The sequence below is a fragment of the Lactuca saligna genome, chromosome 8 (assembly GCF_052625555.1).
Source record: "Lactuca saligna cultivar CGN05327 chromosome 8, ASM5262555v1, whole genome shotgun sequence".
In the NCBI taxonomy this organism is placed as follows: domain Eukaryota; kingdom Viridiplantae; phylum Streptophyta; class Magnoliopsida; order Asterales; family Asteraceae; genus Lactuca; species Lactuca saligna.
In genome coordinates, this window is record NC_136424.1 from 190,300,656 (window position 1) to 190,308,643 (window position 7,988).

The following is a 7,988-nucleotide window of genomic DNA, read 5'->3' on the forward strand; positions in this document are numbered from 1 at the left end:
GTTTAAAATATGACGATTTGGATAAGAATAAATGAATAATGAATGTGTCTCATGAACTAAATTGGTATAGTTCAACAACAGATGATAGTATGAGTCTCACAGATAGAAGAGAAAAGGTTATTCGTAAATCCGAATATATGAACAAGCGTATGGTTTTTCCATAATATTTTAAAGATTGAACGCGATACTCAATGTAGTAGTAATAGCGTGCGTATTATATTAATATGATAGATGATACAACGATCACGAAAATTTGACCCTTAAAAGGGTCTCCGATTACAAGAATTTAAAGGAAGTTAAAAACTTTTAGCCGAAGTCCTATCTTATAACAAAATTTGAGGTTTTCGCAAGTACTACTTGCGACGTGTGTTGCGCTTGGAGCTTGACTCCGCATCCGATTGCTTCGACTCCATAAGACGCCTATCGAAGGCGGCTTGTTGTTCCCTCAACTCTGCGAGGGCTGCATTCGTTTGTGCTTGCAATGCTTCGGCGCGGAGGTGGATGTCATTCTGCAACATATCCAGATGGCGGATATCGGCCGTGTGGACTTGTACTTCCACGTTGACTTCTCAGATTCGGTTTGCTTGAACCCCCGATTGGTAGGACTGGTTGGCCAGTTTACTTACCATCGCTGGAAGTGCTCGGTCGGCTGAACCTCCATCCCTGATGTCGTAGAAGTCTCGACACATACCGTAGGGAGAACGTATCGCTTGTTGTTGGCCCCAGTGGACGAGGTGACTTCCCCAAACGTGATTCGGTCCTTAGAAGTTCCATCTAATGGCTGGAGGGTTGATTATCTCTGGTTCCGAGTCTGTACCAGAGTCATCCAACTCGATAGGCTCTTCATCCTCTTCCGGATCCTCATCTACCCATCCTCCGTTGCCTTGGTTTAGGTAGTAGGGGTCCCCATGTAGGTGAAATCCAGCCATTTGACTATACGAGAATAGGGTTATAAGATTTGAACAAAACTTGAGACTTGTAATACTAATTAATCTATTGTATGCACCAAATACTCCTATAGTATTTAAATTGTACGTTTGATACTAGTGTCTATTTTGTTATGTTTCGACTTGTTGCTCACTACGATCATTCCTCGATATACGTTAGTCTAATTTCGGATAAACATAGTTGATCAGGCTATATTCGTCCCAAATTTGATTACATATCTCGAGAAATAATCGTAGTGTCCAACTTGTCTTAATACTTTTGTATAGTTCTCATCATGAAAATATGTCGTTGTATGCATGTATTTTGGATTTTCATAACCTAAAATAATCTATTTATATGAAATAAGGATTTTAGGTACGAAAACTTTTTTCAGAGACTTTGAGTCCCTAAGCATTTATAGTTTGTATATCTTATGAGGTTCGATATACTTAGTTCACTACAAACATTGCTCTGATACCAATCTATCACACCCCCAAACCGGAAGGGCGGAAACGTTCGAGGGCGGATGACTTCATGTGGTAACGTAACAAATGAATACATAGTAAAGAAATCAATACAACCATCATATATATAATTGAAAGTTTACATTGTTTAAAAGAGTACATGTTCAAAACCAATTACAATATGATGTCAAAATATGAAATTAAACTGTTGCCGCAACGTCCTTTCTCCAAAACCTGTTTGTTACCTGTAATTTTCTGAATCCCTGGGACATACAAGTAGTTTTGAAAGAGTAGATCAGCATTTAAGCTGGTGAGTTTCATAAGTATTTAATAAAAATGTTTGTATGAAATGAAATGTTTTTGTTCTTGTTTGTTTGTTCCTAGAAAATCCTATATTTTCTACTAGTATAAATGTAGTCTTCTTTCAAGACCAATGTTTGGTTCTAGTAAATGTATGTACGTATAAAATTTCCAATACGTTTGAAAAATCCCGTAAATCATTGTGTTTTTAATACTCTATGTGAGTTTTATAACCATACTATTGACAAGGAATTCCTATACATAACGTTCTTCAGGCGTTGGAATGTTCTGACGTTTGTCACCCCAAATGGTGGACTGTAGCTAACAGTCAGGGCGCGCGTTGTCAAGCCCGTATAGATCTATACACAAACACCATGCTCCCCCTCCAAGGGATTCTGGTATATAATACAGGACTTGAAATGTGTACTCGAACGTACGTGAAGTTAATGTCTCACAAAACTTAGTATAAAACAGATTTACGTGTGAAAACGTTCGTTCGTTATTGTATATGAATGTAGCTTCTTGAAATAGTGTTTCCATGTATGTAAGAGTTTGTAGTCTTCTCGTAAAACTATACCTATTATAGTTTCCTAAAAATGTGTTTCATTTGTATAATAAACCCTTAGTGAAAATGTTCACTTGTTATGAAAAGTGTAGTTTTTGTAGTGCCAAAACCGACACACAGAAATGTAGTATAAGCAAAGTATCTGATTTATATAAATACATAAATCGTTTCTCGTTTCAAAAGATAAAATGTTGTCGTGGTATAATTTGCATATGAAAGTTTCCCTATAATAGTTTTAAATCACATATGATTCCTTTGATAAAACGCGTATAGTGAAAGTTTATATAACACACGATAATAATCGAGTGTTTTACTTGTATTCCCCCCTTAAAAACATGTAAAAGTAGTCATAAAACATTTATAAGTGGGAATTATAGGGGTATGAACTCACTTGTAAGATCAGAGGTTGCAGGATGAAAACCGGCCAGAATTTTGGCTCGAGAAAGTGGATTTCCTCGGGATTCTCGGGAATCTCGGGAGCACAAACGACCTTCGGAACTTGAGCAAAGTGATCGGGGCTTCGGAGTAGCACGGGTACGGAAAACGAGGCAAGAACGTAAGAGAAATGGTGTGATTTTCCCGGAACCCTTGCATCCCTTTTATAGGGGCTGGGAACCGACCTCGTACGCTGGGCGTACGCGTGTACGCGGGGCGTACGCGTGCGTCATGCGTGACCGAGTCCTCGACTGCCTCGGAGCTCAGATGGGACGGGGCATAGCCTCGCACAGGCGCGACGTGGACGATCCAAGGCCAAGGCCTCGCGTACGCTGGGCGTAACTCGGCCCTATCTGGTGACTCCCCTTCGGATAATACCAAGGGTTTTTAATTAAATTTATATATTAATTATATAATAAACTTCAAAAATTCATATCTTCTTCATACAAACTCCGTTTTCGACGTTCTTTATATCCACGTGAAGGTGAGACCATACTCTACAACTTTCGTTGAGATTCCATCGGCAAATTCCGAAATTATTTTTATTATTTATTTTTAAAAGGTCACGGTAAGAAAATTTCTTTAGAAATTCATAATTTCTTTATCTGACGTCGGTTTTTGCCAGACTTTTTACCGTTGAAATACCATTGTTGAGACCTTCGATTCTCGTTTAGGTCATTCTGGTCAAAAGTCGCTTAATCTCTGATTTGAGTTTTTAGCCGTGTATCGTTAAGTCGAACTTGAAAAATTCCTAACTTTCTTATATGAAGTCGGATTTGGGCGTTCTTTTTACGTACGATCACAGTTTAATGACCTCTAACATAATAGGTAATTTAATTATTGATTTTTGGATATTTTATTTTTGAAGTTAATTTTATTACAACTAACGTGGTTACAATACTTGACTTCTTAGGTCGTTTACATGTAGTTGAAATATCGGGTTGTCACAGAGCGTTTAGTATGGGAACTAGCCTTCACATTATGACCTTAATAAAATAAATATGTTTTAAGGTAATTAGTATGTCGGAATGTCAATTCATAAGACAGCTGAGTACTTATATTTTCCCATTACTTTCATAAAGTTACAGTTCCACTTGAAAGTTAATGCGAACTATTTCCGAGTCAAGATAGTTATAAACTAGAGAAAAACTTACATCTTTTCAAACGACAAGCATCACAGTCGGGTCTAGTACTTTCAGTAGAAAGGGACCATAACGCTAACTTTATTATTCCTTAATGTATACATCAGGATATATATATATATATATATATATATATATATATATATATATATATATATTAATAATATCTGATAGGTAATAGGATATATACTTTCTGCTTCATTTTGTGTTCCTTGATTGTGGGCTTACAGCAGATTCACCCAGACTATTATCCATTCGATATTAGTTATATACATGTTTCGTATACATTAAGTCATCATAAGGGGTACCAGGTATGGATCAAGTCATAGGACACTAATTCAATCATAGTTTTCTAGTACAAAACATACTTTTCAAATCAGAACTTTGGATATGCAAAAGTAGAAACTTACCAGTAAAGGGTTTAATCCATTTTATTAAACCATCATTTTAAAGAACCTTAGGTAGTTAACTCTATAATCCCTTAGTTTATATATCGAAGGTTATGTATAATTAATATCCAATAGGTAGTTGGATGTGTGCATTCCGCTTCATTCTCTGTTCCTTGTTTGGTTGTGGGCTTAGGACAGATTCACACAATTAACTATCTGTTCGATGTTAGATTATATATAGCCTTTCTTTCTCATATATTTTCTTTCTCAGGCTATGTTTGTATTTCAAACTTTGTTTTTTCTCTAGTTTCTTTTTTGTTTTGTATGTACTCTTTTGCATTTCCAGCTTCCCGCTGGTCGCTTTCTTAATTTAATTTCGTTGTTCAAAAAAAAATGATTTGCTATTGATGAAGCCAAACTAAGTAATAAACTAAGCAAATATGTGGTACCATGTGTGTGGGGCTGCCTAAGACCATAAAGTGACTTTTTTTTACAAGAAATACATGATTAGGAGCTCAAGGGTTGCGGAAACCTAGTGGCTGATGCATATAACAGTTTCTTGTAAGTGACCGTGAAGAAAGGTGTTCACATCCAACTGGTGAACAATGATGTGAAACGACAAAACTAACATGGTCCAGAAAGTAACTGGTTGTTAAATGTCTCATCACAATCAATATTGGGTCGATAGCAACTAAATGCGCCTTTTATCGAGCAAAAGACCATCTGCATTTAGTTACTTTTTAAACAACCAAATACAACTACTCACATTAGTATTTTGGGGCCGTGGTACAAATACCCAAGTTTGGTTAAAGTAAGTGCAACATATTTGTCTTTCATTGCATTTAACCGATCTTCAACGGGTTGAGAATAGTTTCAAGGAAGAGGAGAGGGAGTAGAAAAGATATTGGTGTGAATATTTAGATGATCAATGGGTTTTTGGATACCGTTTCTAGTATGAGTGACCATGGAATGAGTGTGAGACGGTTGGGACAACGATTCTAACACTTGTGATTTTTAATTCTTCAATAATATTTTTTTCATTTTTCACTCTTTAAAAAATCTATATTTGTGGAAGAAAACAATCATCGACGGCAATGTCATTGTTTCTAGACGAATCATTTATTTAACGTATATATTTTTAATCAACAATCGTATCTATTAAGATACAACAGAAATCATATCATACACGATTTATGAGTTATGAGTCTTGAGTATAACCAAAACACTATATGATTTGATAATCTAAATGAATCGTAATTCGTAACCATCATTAATCAACATATCAACAAGAAGATACTAAAGCAACCAAGAAAATATAATGAATCTAAATGTACGTTTGTAATCCATCATTAAAAATACGAACAAAAACCTCCATCTCAGTAGCCGAAAGGCACACGCCAATCTCCAGATCTTCATTCTGATCTTTGCAAGCAGCCATAGATATGGATCCATTATAATCTATGGAAACCGTTTCATGCTTTTTAGGCTTCCCCCATCCGAAATCCAAATCGTAAAATTTGAGCTTTGGTGTTCCGGCAACCCCCATCATTGTTGTTGGCTTCAGTTCAAAGAACAAATCATCAAACGACCCTAAATCTTTCACGATTCCATTCTTATCAGTCAAGGTCTTATGTAAACTTTCTCCAAGCAATTTAGCAGCATTCAAGAATCCTTCCATTCCCATTAACTGCTTGGCTTTATCCATCGCTACACAAAAAGTCACACAGTTGCCGAAGTAAGCAGCAGGGATCGGTGGATCCAAACGTGCTCTACAGTCGATGGTAAAACCAAAAATTTCTAACTCATCGTTTCTTGATTCTGCTATGCAACTCCAGATATAACCACATGCAACTGTAAACGATGATACGTACACTAACGTAGGCAGTTGGGTTGAAACCAATTTCTTCAACCGATTGATGACACGTCGTGTCAAGATAACTGTCGCTCGAACTTTATCAGTTGGCCCTGAAAGACTTGGAGGTTGATACTCTTCGTTAAAAGTTTCAACCTTTGCGTTCTTCAGGTAACTTTCATCTAGTTTCGGATATTTAACAAGTCGATCATAAACGGGTAAACTCCCATGAGTTAAAAACAACTCATCTGTTCCTGATTGAGCTATCGATGTCCACGCCTTCAAGAAACAAAACCGCGTGCTAGCATCACCCAAGCTATGGTGATTCGTCATGCCAATAGAAAATCCATTGTTCGGAAAAAGTGTCACTTGAACGGAGAAGACTGGGATTGTTATGAAGTCGGAGACTTTAACAGTGCGTTTGAGAAGAGGTATAAGATGATAAAACTTGTCACACTCTCGAGGATGGTTTCCTGTAAGATAGTTGAAATCAAGGTTACATTCTGCGAACGTAACATCGACGTAATCACCTTCAACATATCGGATTTCAGGTTTTCTATCAGGGGAAGGAAACACGATCAAGTTGCCAACGAATGGAAAAAAATGTTGAAGGGTGATCGATAATGAATTTTTCAGTTTGGGAACGATGGTTTTAGTGAAGTGTGATTTAGTGATTGGGACGTCATAGAAGAAGACGGTGTTAACCGGAGGGAAGGTTAGCCATAAGAAGTCAAAGAAAGTGAGTGGCAGGGACCTGTTTGATACGGTGGCCGGAGGTGGCGATACTTCTGATTCTTCAAGAGTAGTCAAGACTGGAGGGGAACCCATTTTCAATCAACACCCTCTGACTGTTTTAAGGTCCCAAAAGTAGTGGAGTTATATAGAGATAAGGAGACGTTGACAAATTCAAATTTGTGGCCATTTTTGTAGAAAAGTTTAGCTTGTTGTAAGATTATAGCTTTTCGGCTACCATAAAATTTTCGTATGGATGACCATTTTTTTTATTTAATTATGATCTTTTCAATATGGGTGTAGCTAAAGCCTAATTGGTTTTGTTAAAAAACTTCAAAAAATGAAAGTGAAAAAAATTATGATGCAATTAGTTGATTAAACTTTTATTGTGATTCTTGAATCTGTATTAAGATAATTTAAAAAAATAAAAATCAGTGAGTCGTTATTAGTTGGGAAAATGACTCTTGAGGGTAATTAACTTTTGCGTTTGTACTTATTTGGTCCTTTTTTTTTTTTTTTTTTTTTGTTTTCAATATACCATCGAACTTGTTGTTGGTGTTTACCATAGCCTTTTTGACCGGCTTTTAACCTGTGATAGCCGGTCAAAAGGTTATGGTGAACACAAACAACAAGTTCGATGGTATATTGAGTACAAAAAAAGGAAAGGGATCAAATGAGAACAAACGCAACAGTTGGTTACCCTCCTGATTCATTTTCCCTTTACTCATTTACAACAAATCCTACATCATCTCCTATTGATATTAATGATTTTATGAGATTCATTATTGCTTCTCTTCAAAACATAACCTACGAAAGGACATTATTCATACATGTACAACTTTGTAATGCACTTGAATATTTATTAGGGGAATCTTGACTAAGTAGGCGCATTTCATGACTACATTTACATTTCCAATCAAATGATTTATCGTATCATGGATTCTAGACAAATCTACAAACGATTGGAATCACAAGTGCTATGATTTTTGAGTTTACTTAGCTTTAAGATCGAACTCATGAGATAAGATACAACATCAATATGTACAATATTATGGTGATGTGTCTACAAAAGCAGCATGATATTGTACATATTGATGTTGTATCTTATCCCATGAGTTCGATCTTAAAGCTAAGTAAACTAAAAAATCACAGCACTTGTGATTCCACTCGTTTGTAGACTTG

At 36.3% G+C, this 7,988-nt stretch overlaps 1 pseudogene; it reads right to left on the reverse strand.

Moving 5' to 3' along the window:
* Window positions 1–5,439: 5,439 nt before the first annotated feature.
* Window positions 5,440–6,914, reverse strand: LOC145013151 (malonyl-coenzyme A:anthocyanin 3-O-glucoside-6''-O-malonyltransferase pseudogene; annotated as a pseudogene).
* Between the last annotated feature and the right edge of the window lie 1,074 nt (window positions 6,915–7,988).